Genomic DNA, 16,369 nt, shown 5'->3' on the forward strand with positions numbered 1-16,369 from the left:
ATCCAATTCACAATTCACATCAGAACACTTTAAAAAAAGTTCATTGACTTCTTCTTTCTCCTTGTTTAGTCTCTCTGTTTTTTAAATTTCTTCACCGTCACAGGCTTTTCCTCTTCTTCCTCCTCACTTTCTTCCCTTCTTCTTTTCTTCTCCTGTTTCTTTTTCTTCACCTGTCTGCTTTCTTCCTCTGCAGAATCCCTCTCTTCTTCCCAATAATCCCTCTCTTCTTCTGAAGAATCGCTCTTTTCTTCTGACTCCTCTTGTTTCTTTTTTGGGCAATCTGGAGACCAATGTCCTTTTTCTTGACAATAATAACAGGTATCTTGACTTCTGTCTTTTTCAGCCCCTTTTTTTCTTTTTTGACGGTCTGGACACTCTGAAGACCAATGCCCTTTCTTCTGACAGATATAGCAAGTATCTTGACTTTTATCTCGAAAGGAAGGAGAGTAGTCCGTGGGCTGGTCTGAAGAGAATTTTCTAATGACCCCTCGCAAAGCTCTGATGAAACGTTCGATTTGGCTAGTCTCTTCCATCGTTGTGCTCGGTTTGAGAGTGAAATGAATAGTGAAAGGACAAGACACACACCCTTTTATATACGCTGGTCTGCCATGACTATAAATTAGTCCATGGTGTTTAAACTTGAGTCATTTGACGTTTTGCTATCAAGATGAAACGATCCTATTCATTCGAGAAGAAAGAAGAAGAAAGTAAGAGGCAGAAACGTGATCAATCGCCTCGTACCAGGGCTGAAATCTTGGCACAAATTCATGCCAGTGATTTTGAAGAGGACATGAGTGAACCAGAATCCGAACCCTCTAAACCAAGTTCATCACCCTTAGTCAACCCTGAAAAATACTATTCTATTCGAGAGACGGAAAAGCGCTCCTCTAGAAAATTTAGAACCACGGCTTACAAGATTCAACACGTGCAACAATCTAATGACCAGTTTGACATCACCGATGGAAAAGCCACACTGGACATGACCCACGTCTCTCCTCCTCAAGGGACCGGACGCAAAAAGATGTTATTGGTGAACGAGCTTCGCAGCATTAAGCGTAGCCTCGTCCAAATTCACAACCCTCAAGACCAGATGTGTTTAGCTCGAGCCATCGTGGTGGGACGAACCTATGCCAACAAGAACGACACGACAGAATGGAAAAGAGCCTGGAAAACTATTCGACAATCGGACCGAGCCAAACAACGAAACGAAGCAGAACTCCTGTTGCAACAAGCTGACCTATCCAAAGACACACCCTGTGTAATTCCTGAGATGCAAAAATTGCAAGATGCCCTAGCTCCACGATACACCTTGAAAGTGCACCCTCAAGAAGTGCGCGGACCTCTGTTGTTTCGAGGCCAAGACTTTAAGGACGGAAAATACATTCATGTCTATTATCACGATGACCATTTCGATACCATTACCAGTATCACCGGATTCCTGGGATACGGTTATCACTGTGAGAAATGTGACCATGGTTATAATAATCGAGAGCAACACAAACATTGCGGATCGAAATGCTCAGGATGTTTGGCCTCTCCACCCTGTCTGAGCGAAGGACCAGTGCCTTGTTCAACTTGTCTACGCACGTTTGTCAGCCCTACCTGTTACCAACAACATCTGAAGACGCAAGGTTCACAGCAGAAATGTGCTTGTCAACTCCTGAGATGTGCCCTACGTATAGACAAGGCATACGTACCAATAGTACCAAGGCACACGTATGTTCAGGAAAAAAAAGTCACATTTGTCATCACATCGTGGACTTGAAACACCAATGCTACGTGCAAAAATACCAACCTCCACCAGAGAAAGAGGACGGTCACAAGAAGAAAGGCAATTTCATCTTTTTCGATTTCGAATGCATGCAAGAGACCGGCATTCACATTCCTAATTTCTGCGTGGCTCATCGAGCGTGCGAAAAGTGCATTCAAGAACCTATCTTCAGTCATTGCCCTCACTGCAGCAAGATTCCTGGAGGGCGTGAAAAAATCTTTCGGGGACCGAACACGTTAGCCGATTTTGCCCAATGGGTCTTAGACAAGACGTGGAGCCAAGAGGACATCGAACGTTACGGAGATTGTCATCGTCATGCCACGGTGATGGCTCACAATTTCTCCGGATACGATGGACAGTTTCTTCTCAGATACTATACGGAACATGGCACCGAGCGTCCTAAAGTCACTTTGAACGGAGCCAAAATCATTTTCATGCAAGTGGGACAAGTACAGTTTAAAGATTCGATGAGTTACTTGGCCATGCCTTTGAGTCGAATGCCTAAAACGTTTGGAATGACAGAAATGGCTAAAGGGTACTTTCCACACTTTTTCAATACGGAAGCCAATCAACACGCCGTTCTACCCCATTTACCTGAGGCTCACTATTACGACCCCGACAACATGCGTACCGAACAACGAGAAGCTTTCTACGCTTGGTACCAGGCTCACGCCTCCGACCCTTTCGACTTTCAGGAAGAAATGCTAAAGTATTGTCGTTCCGACGTGGACATTTTACGGCGTTGCTGTGGAAAATTTCGAGAACTGTTCATGGAACACGGAGGGGTCGATCCTTTGAAAGAAGCTTGCACCATTGCCAAAGCGTGTTCCTTAGTGTATCGACAACGATTCATGCCTGAAAACACCGTAGCTCTCATCAGCCCTCAAACGACCCACTATGTCAAACGTCAATACTCGGTCAAAGCCCTACGTTGGTTACATTACTTGTGCGACAAGGAAGACAAGTGGATTCAGCATGCCCGCAACGGAGGGGGTGAAAAGACCATCGGAACGTATTCGGTAGATGGCTGGGACTTAGAAAACCCAAAGATCGTGTACGAGTTTAACGGTTGCTTATTTCACGGATGTCCCGTCTGTTACCCTGACCGTGGCACTAAAAATCAGTTTTTACAATGAACCATGGAAAACTTGTACCAGGACACTTGTCAGCGACGCCTAAAGTTGGAACAGGAAGGATACCAAGTGGTGGAAATGTGGGAACACGAGTACGATCACCGTAGGAAAACCGATCCCGAGTTTAAACGCCTCGTGGAAAGTTACCAGTTCATGGACCCGCTGAACCCGAGGGATAGTTTGTACGGAGGAAGTACCAATGCCACCTGTTTGCTGTACCAAGCCGACGAAGAGAAAGGAGAAGAAATCAAATACTTGGACGTGTGTTCGCTGTATCCCTACGTGTGCAAATATTGTCGCTTTCCTGTAGGGCACCCGCAATTGTTCACGGAACACATCGACCTGAAAAACATTCGACAATACGAAGGTCTGATCAAGTGTAAAGTTTTGCCGCCCACGGACTTGTACCATCCCGTGTTACCTCACCATTGCCAAGGCAAACTGATGTTTCCTTTGTGCCGTACTTGTGCCGAAACGTGCAACCAAGACCAGCCTTGCCATCACACCCAGGAAGAACGGGCCTTGACGGGGACGTGGGTCAGCGTGGAATTGTTCAAAGCTCTGGACATGGGATACCAACTGTTAGAAGTGTACGAAATGTGTCACTTTCCCAAGACACAACAATACCACAAGGGTGACCCCATGCAGAAAGGCATTTTCGCCGACTACGTGGATGCCTTTTTGAAACTGAAGCAAGAAGCCAGCGGCTATCCGTCCTGGTGTCACACTCCCGAAGACAAATACAATTCAAAGAGAAATACTATGAACAAGAAGGCATCTCTTTAGACCACATCGAGAAAAACGAAGGCAGGCGATCGTTTGCCAAAGTGATGTTAAATTGCTTGTGGGGTAAAATGGCACAACGACCGTGTTTACCCAAGACGGAATATTTGACAGAATCTTCCCGTTACTTCCAGATGATTCACGACAAAACCAAATACATGAAACACGCGGACGTCGTTCGAGAGGATTTGATCTTGGTCAATTACAAAGAAGATCTGGACTTTGTACAAGACGACCCTTTTGAAAATGTCATCATTACGGCTTACGTGACAGCTCATGCTCGCTTAAAATTGTACGAAGCTTTAGAACTGTTAGGGGAACGCGTCCTGTACTTTGACACGGACAGTTGCATTTACATCCATCACCCGAGTCAACAGCACCCTAACATCAAAGAAGACCGTTTAGGAGCCTGGACAGACGAGCAGTGGCGGTCCCAAAAATTACGGTTACGAATACCGGGACAAACAAGGAGAAGTGCACACGCAGTGCAAAGTGAAAGGATTGACTCTGAATTATCGTACCAGTCGAGTGGTCAACTTTGGGGTATTGAAAGAAGCCTTGCAATCCGGAGAAGATGAACACTTTAAAATAACCACCTATCAACCCAACAAGATTGTACGTTTACCCACTCACCACATCGTCAGTCGACCTTTGGAAAAAGTCTATCAAATCGTGTACCAGAGTGCGACTTCCCAATCATTTCACCTTGCCGTATGGACACGTCGGTATTGGTCTGTATATAAAAAGGAACCATAGGCAAGATCGATAGTTCATTGTGACTACCAAGACCGAGCGAACAAGATGAATACTTTCAGAGAAACACAAAACAAGTTGTTTAGAAAGGCACAATTCAAGTGTGGGGCTTCTCAAGTGGAATGCGATTGCGAGCCTTGCGATGGGTACGATGCTGTACGTTGTGACCTTAGTGATGCCGTAAAGCATCATGGGAACTTTAGTGTCACTACCCCATTATGGAAAGTGATGCTGTGCGTGTCAAACCTGAGGGATGCGAAAGTGATGCCGCTCGTCCTCTTGGACATTTTACTGGGTTTAGTTTTAAAGGGGAATGTTCACCTTCACGTCTACCCCCCTACGGATGTCATCCAGCCCTGAGCAAACTCCTGTTCATGTCACCCAACCCTCATCGAAACGAACCTGTGAAAGACGAATATTCGTTTCCTGTGCGTTTGTCGGAATACTGCGACTTTGAAAATCGTCTTCAATCGTTCAAAGGAAAATGGCCTAAGTATCTGGGAGGACCGACCCCCGAAGAATTAGCCAGAGCCGGATTTTTCTACTTGGGCGAAGGAGATAAAGTCAAGTGCTTCAGTTGCGGTGTGTCACTTCATTACTGGGAACCGCAAGATTCGGCCTACGTAGAACATGCTCGATTGTCACCGAATTGTCATTACTTACCCTTAGTGGGACCGAGACATTGAAGTAACTTACCATAATCTGTTCATGGATACTTTACACGAGAACATTCGTGCTTTGCCTGTGGAGTTGAGAGAACGCATTTACCGAGAGCTGGTCAAAATACAAGTGAAACGTAAAGAACAATTGCATCCGTTACGTCACCGGTGTTTGAACCACTGGTACCTGAATGCTATACAAGGACTGATTGAGTTGAAAGTGTTCCATTGGACAGACATTGATCAACGACCCCCTGGTTTTAAAAAGGAATGGTTTGCTCTGGACGAATCTATCTACTACATTGTAAACGTACTGCATCGAATTCCAGAGGAAGAGTTAACGAATTACCACCATCTTTTATGCAATGTCGACTTAGTGAAAGAGGAAACTTCTGAACGAATTGTAACGTGTAAATTAGTAACTAAACGATTTAGATTCGACAATGAATTAAAACCATGTCTGTGCAAACAGTACATGTCTTGTGTCAGACAAAAGAGGATTTAGTATGACCTATTCATGGATACTTTGCTAGAGAACATTCGTACTTTGCCTGTGGAGTTGAGAGAACGCATTTACCGAGAACTGATCAAAATACAAGTGAAACGCAAACGCAAAGTTATTGAACCGTTTTTAAATTATGCTCTGTTCCAAAGTATAAGAAGACTGATTATGAGTGGATATTACATCAGGCACAAAGGTAAACGAGGCTATTGGCCACCACTCAAGGATTCCAAAAACAGTGTATATACTTATGGATACTTTACAAGAGAACATTTTGGGCTTGCCTGAGGAGTTGAGAGAAAGGATTTACCGAGAGCTGGTCAAAATACAAGTCAAACGTAAAGAACAATTGCATCCGTTACGTCACCAGATCTTTAACCACTTTATACCCGAATGGTATAAGAGGACTGATTCGTCAGAAATTTTTTCAGTGGTCAGACCTTGTTGAACACTTTCAGTTTGTGAATGATGAACTAGACGTTCGTAATTTTGGTTACTTCGAGATTCACCTACTGCAACGTATTGAGGAAGACGAGTTAAAGGATTAACAACATTTGTTACATGGAATCTGCTTAGCGGAAGACGAAACATCTAGACAAACTCTGACGTTTCGGTTACAGTATGTAACATTTAAATTCCCTACTGGAGAACGAACATGTCTAGTTAGAAATTACCTTTATTGCTTCCGAAACAAAGAGACGATAAAATCAGGCTGCCATGCCACGGATTATGTCACATATCATTCAACAGATTCCGTGGAAGGAACTCAGTGACCATATTCAAACCGTGGATCATTACCATCGATTATTACAAGAACTATATCCATTCAATTTGGGTCGACAAGTGGTGTGTGTTTTAGTGACTTGTTTTCTGGGATTTCGTTTACCAGCCGATTCCTTGTGGACTCTTTACGATCAGTACTTACCACACCCCCATGTCCTTAAATGGTCACGAAAGACTCCTTTTGCTCAAAGCCTTGCGGTTTCATCTGGATACTTCTCGACCTCTACGGGAAAAAAAGATTCGTCAACTTTTAGCTACCCAAGACGTGTATCACGATGTGTGTGTAGCTTGTGACTTACACCCCCATTGGACAGATGTCCGTGCCTGGAAAGAATGGGATTTTGAGGCTTGGACCCAAGAAGTGGCCCAGTATGCACGAGAGTTGTTCAAGGAAAAAAGTTACTTTTCAACCTGTGTTAGTGACGGTACCAGAAGAACCCGTCACTCAGGACAGGACTGTCGTGGACAGTCCTGAAAGACCCTTTCGGGAGGACACTTGTGTGACCTTACCCCCTACTATAGAACTGGTCAGAACATTACCCAAAACATGTTGTACAGATGCTTGTGTTTATTCCACGTTAATGGTTATCATGTGCCTTTATCCTTGTACTTAAGCCTTTGGCATTTATGCATCTTTGTCTTTCGTATTCATGTTTAAAACAATCAATATACGAGTTCTGAAAAAAGTATATAAACTCTTGTCTTGTTTGTTTTCGTGTCACAAGTGACATTTCTCTATGGCTGCCTCTGCTGTCTCTGCTCCCTCTTCCTCCACTGTCAAAGTCATCGACGAACACTTAGATCGTCCCAGTTCGGAGGCTTTGTATCTTCGTCATCCCTTTAACATGCTCATTGCTGGACCTAGCGGTTCAGGCAAAACCGAATTCGTCAAGCGTTTGATCGAACATAAACATCATTTGATCGATCGGCCACCTCAACGGATCGTGTGGTGTTACAAAGAGTGGCAATCGGCGTACAGCCTCTTGCGAGAAAGTCAAGGCGATTCCATCGTGTTTGTGGAAGGCATTCCTAAAGAAGGCGACGGTATCGATTCTGACTCCCGTCAAACCCATTTGGTCATTTTTGACGACATGTTAGGAGAAGACGAAGAAGAAATTAAACTGTGGTTCACGCGCAAAGGGCATCACCGTAATGCCAGTGTCGTTTACATCACTCAAAATTTGTTTCAACAAAGTAAAGCCCATCGCACCATCAGTCTCAATGCACATTACGTGGTCTTGTTTAAAAGCCCTCTAGATAAATCGCAAGTGCAAGTCTAAACAGTTAGGAACGCTTTGGCTGACTCAGGCGTACGACGATGCCACTCAAACGCCACACGCCTATTTACTCGTCGATTTGAAACCTACGACCCCCGAGGATTTGCGATTTCGTACCCACTTGTTTCACCACTGGTGCCAAGACGGAGGGCCTGTCCTGTACACGTCTCCGTCCTCGACTTCATTTCACTCCACAAAAAAATCTATAAAAACCTCAGACCCTTTTCGTGTCTCACACACATTTTGAACATGACGTCCCTTCAGTCGCATCTTCCCGTCAAATTGATTCGTGCCTTGTATGGCATCAGTCGAGAAAAAAATCCACAAATACGAGCTCGTGTCTTAGAAGCTAGTCTCAAAGAAGTCTTACGATGGTTCACGGTGACGGCACGTCAAATACTCCAAGGAATCATTCAGATTCCTCATCAAACCAAACGCTTTTTCGATCGAAACAAAGTCGCTTTGGTCCAACTGGCTGATCCCCGCATCGACACTCAAACCAAAAAAACAAATCATTTTGAAACCTGGAGGAAGCGGTACTCTAGGAGGGGTCATCATTCGCTCTCTCTTAAGATGGGGTCCTAATGCCCACAAACTTCTCCCCAAGAAAAAACTCCAACGAAGCCCCAAGAAGAAAAAGAAAAATACCAGGTCCCCAAGGAGAACTTCTCCAGTGGCGGGACCCTCCTCTTACCAGACACCACCACCCCGGAAAAAGAAAAGAAGCCCCCAGAAAAAGAAACAGAGAAAAAGTCCCAGAAAAAGAAAAGCCCACAGAAGAAAACTAGTCGCAAGAGAGGCACTTCGGCCAGGACGCAACCTTACACTCGCAAACCACGACCTGCCACGGCGGTGACTGCGTCTCCGGCAACCTCACGTTCATCCATTTCTCCGTTGATGACACCAAGAACTGAAGAGTACTTGGAGACGTTGATCACACCAAGAACTTCTCCGTTGATGACCCCAAAAAGAACTTCCCCAGTGGCAGGACCCTCCAATTTAGTGGCAGTGGCTGCTGCTCACAAAGTACCTTCTCCCAAAATCAAAGTCCAAGAAAGATCGGGCATGTTACAAAGTTTACTGGATTTGTCCAAGCAAGAACTGGCTCGATTTAGTCCGTTGCGAACCCCTCCACGACGTGTCATGTCTGTCCTCAAACTGATACGACGTAAAGACAACCAGTGGCGACGCGTTCCAGTATAAAAAAGGCCTGTGACCAAGTCGGGTATCAGTGTTTTTTGGTGCTCCTGAAGACTCAAAGATGTCACCCTCCCGAAAACCCCAAGGAAAGAAAAGGAAATGACTACCACCACGTTTAGTCAAACATGGGGACATGTTATCTGTCCTGTCCAAAGCTTCTCCACCTCTACGAAAAAAACTCATTCAATCGGCCTCCAAAGAGGTTATCGATACCGTGTGCGAATGTTGTTTGAACGTCTTGAAAGGCACGATCCCTTAGTCCAAACACCAGAAACAATGCTTAAGCAAACATCGTCACGTTCTTCGCCAAATGGTTCAAAAGAAAATTCCCATTCGTCAAAAAAAGAAGATGTTGGTCCAACGTGGAGGCATTTTACCCCTCTTGTTAGGTCCCTTTCTGAAAGGAGTCTTGGGAACCATGTTGGGAGGACTGGTGGGAGCAAGATAAAAAGACCCTCGGAAGTCCCAAGATCTCAGAATCGACCCTTGACAACCCCATGGAAGGACGAAAACTAGCTTTAGTGCCTTACAAACGATGGATGGAATACCATCGGTGGCAAGAACAACGCACCCCGCATTTACCTCCCAATCCCAATTTGAGCGAGATGTCCCAGTTACAACACGAATTGCAGTCCTTGATGGATCGCCAAGATTTGTCCGAAACAGAAAAATCGCAAAAGTACGGTCAACTCTTGCAACGATTGCAACTCTTTCACCAAAAAGCTTTAGACGAAACAGCTCTACCCACTCTGAAAGATTTTAAGACCTTGATGAAAAGTCCAGCACCATCACCAGTACCAGTACCACCACTACCAGTGACCAAGACAGAAAAAGGAGAAGAAGAAGAAGGGTTTCAAACTCCACCAGAAAAACAACACCACCTACCTCCAGAATTGGATGGATTAAAAAGATGATGACCACCCCTTCTTCATCACAAGAGAAAAAGACAGTGAAGACAAAAGTGAAGACAGAAGTGAAATAAGAACCGATATCCCCCGCTCAGACATCCTCCTCTTCAACACCTATTGCCGGTCGCACACGCAAAGCATTGCAATCGAAGAAAGTACCCCAAGAGAAAAAGAGTAGCATCCTCCAAGAGTGGGTGTCTTATTAACATACAAACACAAAAAAAAAATGGAAAAAGTCTTAGCCAGCATTTACTACGACCTCTACCATCCTGCAGGTTACGCAGGAGTTCAAAAATTGTATCGTGCTGCCAAAACTCGACTGAAAAGTCTCCGTTTACCTCAAGTGCAACGATGGTTACAAGAACAAGCTACCTACACTTTACACAAACCCATTCGACGCAAGTTTGCCAGAAGTCGCACCCGAGTGGAAGGCATCGATCATCAATGGCAAGCCGATTTAGCCGATGTCTCTCATTTGGCCAGCTACAATCGTGGCTGCAAATATTTGTTTTGTGTCATCGACGTCTTTTCCAAATTTGCCTGGGTCGTACCCTTGACTTCCAAATCGAGCAGCGAGTTAGTGCGAGCCCTGCAACGAGTGTTGAAACAAAGCGGTCGTCACCCTCTTCGATGGCAAACGGACAAAGGCACCGAATTTCTGAACCAAGCTTTCCAACATGAATTAAAGAAACGTGACATTCATTTTTTTACCACCGAGAATTCCGAAACCAAAGCCAGCATCGTGGAACGTTTTCAACGCACTTTGAAAGAACGCATGTGGAAATATTTTACGCATCACCACACTCTGAAGTACATCGACATCTTACCGCACCTGGTGCAAGCGTACAACCAGTCTTACCATCGAAGCATCGGACGTGCCCCGCAAGACGTGACTCCCGAGAACGAAGTGTTGGTGTTTGAGCGCCTGTTTGGTACGTCCCCGACGAGGGCTGTCCCCAAGAAAAGTGGAGAGTTGGCCGTAGGAGATTGGGTGCGCATTGGCAAAACCAAACGCACTTTCGACAAAGGTTACTTACCTAACTGGACGACCGAATTGTTTCGCGTCACTGGACGAGTGCATGGCCGTCATCCTACCGTCTATAAATTGGAAGACATGAACGGAGAAGTGCTCAAAGGAACGTTTTATTTGCCTGAGTTACAACGTGTGACCAAAAAAGAAGACGACGTGTACGAGATCGAAAGCATTCTCGAACGCAGAACCCGTAAAGTGGGCAAACGACGTGTCAAAGAAGTCAAAGTACGTTGGAAAGGATATCCACCCAGTTTTGATTCTTGGATCGACGCTTCGCAAGTCATCGACTATAAAAAGAAGTGACCATCATGCCCTTTCACACAGACACAGCTACGTCGACCACTCCTTCACCTAGTTCTTCTGTGCAAGATTTACAAAAACAACCCTTGTGGGTGTGGTGCGGAGAACGTGTGCCTAAAACGCAAATCGTCTTTTTCTGCCAAATCTTCGTGGTGTATTGTGTCATCGGGGCAGCCATTGCCAATTTGAGTTTGCAACAAGGAGACAAACAATTGTGGACCATTTTATTGAGCAGTTGCATCAGTTACCTGCTTCCCAATCCCTCCCTGAAATTCTCCTCGAACGGGAACCACGGGAACCTTGTGTCCAGTGCCAGTGTGAGTCACCACTCCAACAACAACAACAACAACCCCATTTTGGGCGGAGACACTCCTCTGACTTCCAGTACCCCCTCGGACAGACACAGAACTCTGGAATTATGAGTCACCAAAACCAATTTTACTTAACCTTACCCAGTGACAGTTCCATGGAGGTGTTTCCCAACAACACGTTGTGCTGTTACACGGCCAAATTACCTCAGGCCATCCCATTAGATCATGAAGCCCATCGGGAAGTGGCTTTAGTGGAAATCATTCACCCGACCCAAGTCCTCAATGTCCTTCCCAATCAAAATGTTTTTCATGTGGAAGTTCATGACGAACAATTGCAACAGTACTTGGATACCTATGGCAAATATGACAAGAAAACCCCTGGCAAAAAAAATCAAAAGTACACCACCTATCACTTGTTCATTCCTCCAGGCTATTATTTTAGTGGTCAACATTTGGTCAGCACCATAACCTCCAGGTTTAATGTCGTGTTTCTGAAAGCTTTAGAGAGTGTCAAAAAAGTGTCACCATGGAATACCACAAAACAGCTCGTCGCTTCTTGATGAAATTTGACGGGAGTAAAATCCTGTCCATTTTATTTTGTTCTGAATTGTTTGACATGTTGGGCGGAGACATGGACATGAGAATGGCCATGATCAAGAAAAACGAATTACCAATCGTTTACGACAACGAGTCTTTTAGCAAAGTTATTTCGTGCCCCGGTAGAAATGAACCAAGGACTGAATTTGATGTTCGTGTATTCCGATGTGGTGGAGTACAACGTGGTGGGACACACCTATGTGCCGTTACTGCGTGTCATTCCTTTCAAAGTGGATTCTGCCACGACCGCTGACGAGGAAGGTGGAAACACTTATCACGTACACCGCGAATTTGTACATCCGCACTATTTACCTGTCAGCAAGTCGTATTTGGACACGGTCAACATTGCTATAAAAGGAGATCTGGGACAAAATATTCCATTCACCAAAGGAAAAGTCACGGTGAAACTCCATTTTCGAAAACGGTTCTCTCACGACTCGTAAGTCATGTATCCAGTGTACCGAGGGGTTGCTCGACAGCGAGGACACGGTTTAGGAGATATGTTAAAATCGGCCTTTCGTTCGGTGGCCCCGGTGTTGAAACCGATGGTGACACGCGGATTGCACGCCTTGAAAGATGCGGCACTGACGCAAGGCAAAGAATTTCTCCAAAATGTCATCATCGACAAACAAAACCCTAAAGAATCCTTCATGAGGGCAGGGAAAAATGTCTTGCTGCAAACGGGCAAAGACCTTTTGGGCCGCCGAGAAACACCTATAAATGCCCTGCACGCTACCGAGTCAGGCATTCAGCAAGGACAAGGCAGAAAGAGACGACGAAGAAAACACCCTTTCACCAGACTTCACACTTCTAAAGCGAGAAAGGCCAAGAAAAGAAGAACCGTTCGAGACTTAGACGTTTTCGATTATTGACACACAGAACAAAATGATGCACCGAGAGTCTTGTGCTTGTTCCAAGTCGGAACTGGATCTCTTTGCCATGCCCCCTACCATGATGACGATGCAGGAATCTCAGTGGGTCGAATTTCATCCCGTCTCCTCTTTGACGGAATCAGCTCCCATCGAGTTTGAAATCAAAGGACAACCCGAAGATTACATCGATCTGAATAGCAGTTACCTGTATTTGAAAGTGAAAGTGATCAAAACGGACAACACCAATCCAGGAGGCGATTCTAGAGTAGCTCCTGTCAACAATTTCATGCATTCCTTGTTCAGCGAAGTGGACTTGTACTTGAATAATAAACTGGTCAGTAGCAGCATGGATACTTATCCATATCGTGCCTACTTGGAAAATCTCTTGACTTACGGAAAAGAAGCCAAGAATACTCATCTGGATGCTTGCGTGGTATGGAAACCTGACACGGCAGGTGTAGGCACGTTTAGCGACACAGTCCTGACAGAAGATGACAATCCTCACAATGTGGGGTTTAACGACCGTCGTAAGAAAATTCTGCATGGGCGAAGTTTAGAACTAATGGATCGTTTGCATTTGGACATGTGGTTACAAGAAAAGTATTTGCTCAACGGGGTGGATATCCATCTGAGACTAAATCGTAGCAGTGCCTCTTTCCATTTGATGGCCCATGCCAATGAATACAAAACTATCATTCAATAAGCCCGACTTTACGTGCGTCGTGTGGAAGTGTTACCTAAAGTGGGAAACGACGTCAGTCAGACGTTGAGCAGAACGACCGCCAAGTATCCGATACGACGCGTAGAAGTGAAAACGTTCACCATTCCCGCTGGACAGCGATCTATGATCGAAGATCATCTGTTCCAAGGACAGTTACCCAAACGTTCGATTGTTGGTATCGTCAGGAATTCAGCCTTCAACGGAACCCACGATCAAAATCCTTTTGAGTTTCAACATTATAATGTGTCCAAGATCGAAGTCAGTCGCGACGGCAAGACCTTGTGTACCCGACCCTTTGAGCCCAACTTTGGTGTCGCGAAGAATTATTTGAGATCGTACTTGTCCCTGTACGAAGCCACGGGACAGTTAGGAACCAACACCAGTTACGGCATTACGAACGAGGATTATGCAGGAGGCTATGCTTTGTGGGGTTTTGATTTCACTCCAGACCAAGGCAGCGACGAGGGACATTTCCACCCTATAAAATCCGGGCAGATTCGTGTGGAACTTCAGTTTGCAAATCCACCTCCAGATCACATAGTGAACGTCATGCTGTATGCAGATTTCGACAATACCATAGAAATCAACAGTTTGAGAGAAGTCATTCTAGACTATTAGAAGCCATGGAAGACTGTTATCCCTCTTTGCCTAGTGGAGAAACTTTGAAGATGGAATGTGAGGAGACCAGGGAAGAAGAATCTCAAGACAAAGACGAAGAAGTTGTCATGATGAAGTCAAGATGGCCAGAACAAGAAGCCCATTTAGTCTCCTGTTTTGCCAAACACTTGGTCGAAAAAATGACTGAATTGATCAAGAAAAATTGCTATGGATGTCAAAACTATCATCCCAGTCAAATTCAACACGATAAATGCCTAATGTTGAGTCAAGAAGAAAAATTGGACGAGTATCTGGATGAAGCTTGGAGTCTCATCTCGGAAGAAGACGTGTTGCATCAGTGGTATAAATACTTGCGTAAACATTCTTGTCCACCATTAACCACTCAAGAGATCCATCGTATCGAAGCTCTCCTGAATCAGAGTGAGGAGACGAAACGAAGAAACGGTTATTTGTCAGACATTTTCAAGCAAAAAGTCAGGATCGAATTGATGACATATTATTACCTGTGAAGAAGAAGAAGAAAAAAACCACACAAAACATGGATACCTGGGAACTTTATTACCTTTTGAACCACAGTTCGTACACGGCTTCTTGGAATCCTGTCGTCTGTGCTAAAGATGAACTCCCTCATCGCAAACCTCAAGACCATCTAGCTTATGTGATCAACACGGACGACAGTCATCTCCCAGGAACCCACTGGGTAGCCGTTTACTTTCCTCAAGAAGGATGTGTGGAATATTTCGATTCGTACGGATTGCCCCCTTTGGAAGACGATATCATCGACTTTATGAGAAGAAATGCTCAGACCACCCGATTCAAAAATGTGAAATTACAAGGCACAGATTCCTTGGTGTGTGGACAGTACTGTGTGTATTTTCTGCATCATCACAGCCTGGGCTATTCCTTAGAACATTTAGTGACTCATTTTGATCCTCGTTCTTCTTCTAGAAACGATGTGAAAGTAGATCGATGGTTTTGTGACCATTATGCTTATCTTTTGTCTCAAGCTAGAAAACGTAGTGTCCATCAATGGCCTAATGACTTCCAACAGTGGAAATCACAATTTCATTCACAACGTTGTCAGCCCTGTTTAAAGTAGACTGTAAATTGAAAATAATGTTTGTCATTTGAAGAAAAAATGTTTGATGTTATAATGTTGGATTATTGTTAAAATATGTTAGAGTTGTTGTTGGTTAGTGTTAAGTGATTTTTGAATAAAAAATGTTGTATTTTGAAAAAAATGCCTTTGTCGTTTGTTTGGCTATAAAAATGTTTGATTGATGCTCTTTGACTTCTTACTATCCCTCTCATGTCACTCATTGAACGTTGCGGCTCGAAAACCGTGGAGGGATGTTTTCCTTCACGTCCGCGCTTTGACTTTAAGAACCGGGGCAGTTTTCCAGTCTAACCATCCATTGTCGACTCATCCTCCTACGAAGATGTGCTCCAAACTAGCTAAGCTAAACGAAGCCTACGTGAATTTGCATAGGGTCAGACACAGTCTGATACCGAAAGCTGAAGAGATAGAGAATGTGAGAATGTTAAAAGTCACTGAAGACCTGATAGAAGAGCTCTTCAGAGAAGAAGTGAACAGGGAGAAAGAAGAATGGACAGAGAAGTACAGACTTCAGAGACAGCAGCAACAGCAACAACAACAGCAGCAGCAGCAGCAGGAACCTGAACCTGACAGAGGCTTTGTCGATTGTCGTATCGACACCAAAGAGTTCTTCTTCTCTTTCCGAAGAAGCAGACCTATGGTCAGAAAGTCTATCCTCAGAGGACGACGCATTGTTAGAAACTAAAAGATTGCCATAGCAAACAAAAAAAACAAAAAAAAAACAAAAAAAAGCCCTTTTCAGGGCTACCCAATACTCTAGAAAAGAAATAACCATCGATTTGCCAATGTGTGTAGGTAGAGTAGTGTGAATATAAACACTCTTTTTTATAGTGTGAGTGTATGTGTTTGTGTATAAGATTGTATGTTTGTAAGTGCTCACGTACGTTGGTGTGGATAGTAGATTAAGATCATGTCCTTTTTTTGCTGTTAGAGGTGTAGGGAGAGTAGATTTGGGGTTTGATTGGATTGCTTTACGTATGTGAATAGTATATTGAAGTGATTAATGAAAAAAAATTTTAGAATAGTAATGG

The sequence above is a fragment of the Sinohyriopsis cumingii genome, chromosome 11 (genome assembly GCF_028554795.1).
Source record: "Sinohyriopsis cumingii isolate HCF-2022 chromosome 11, ASM2855479v2, whole genome shotgun sequence".
Classification (NCBI taxonomy): domain Eukaryota; kingdom Metazoa; phylum Mollusca; class Bivalvia; order Unionida; family Unionidae; genus Sinohyriopsis; species Sinohyriopsis cumingii.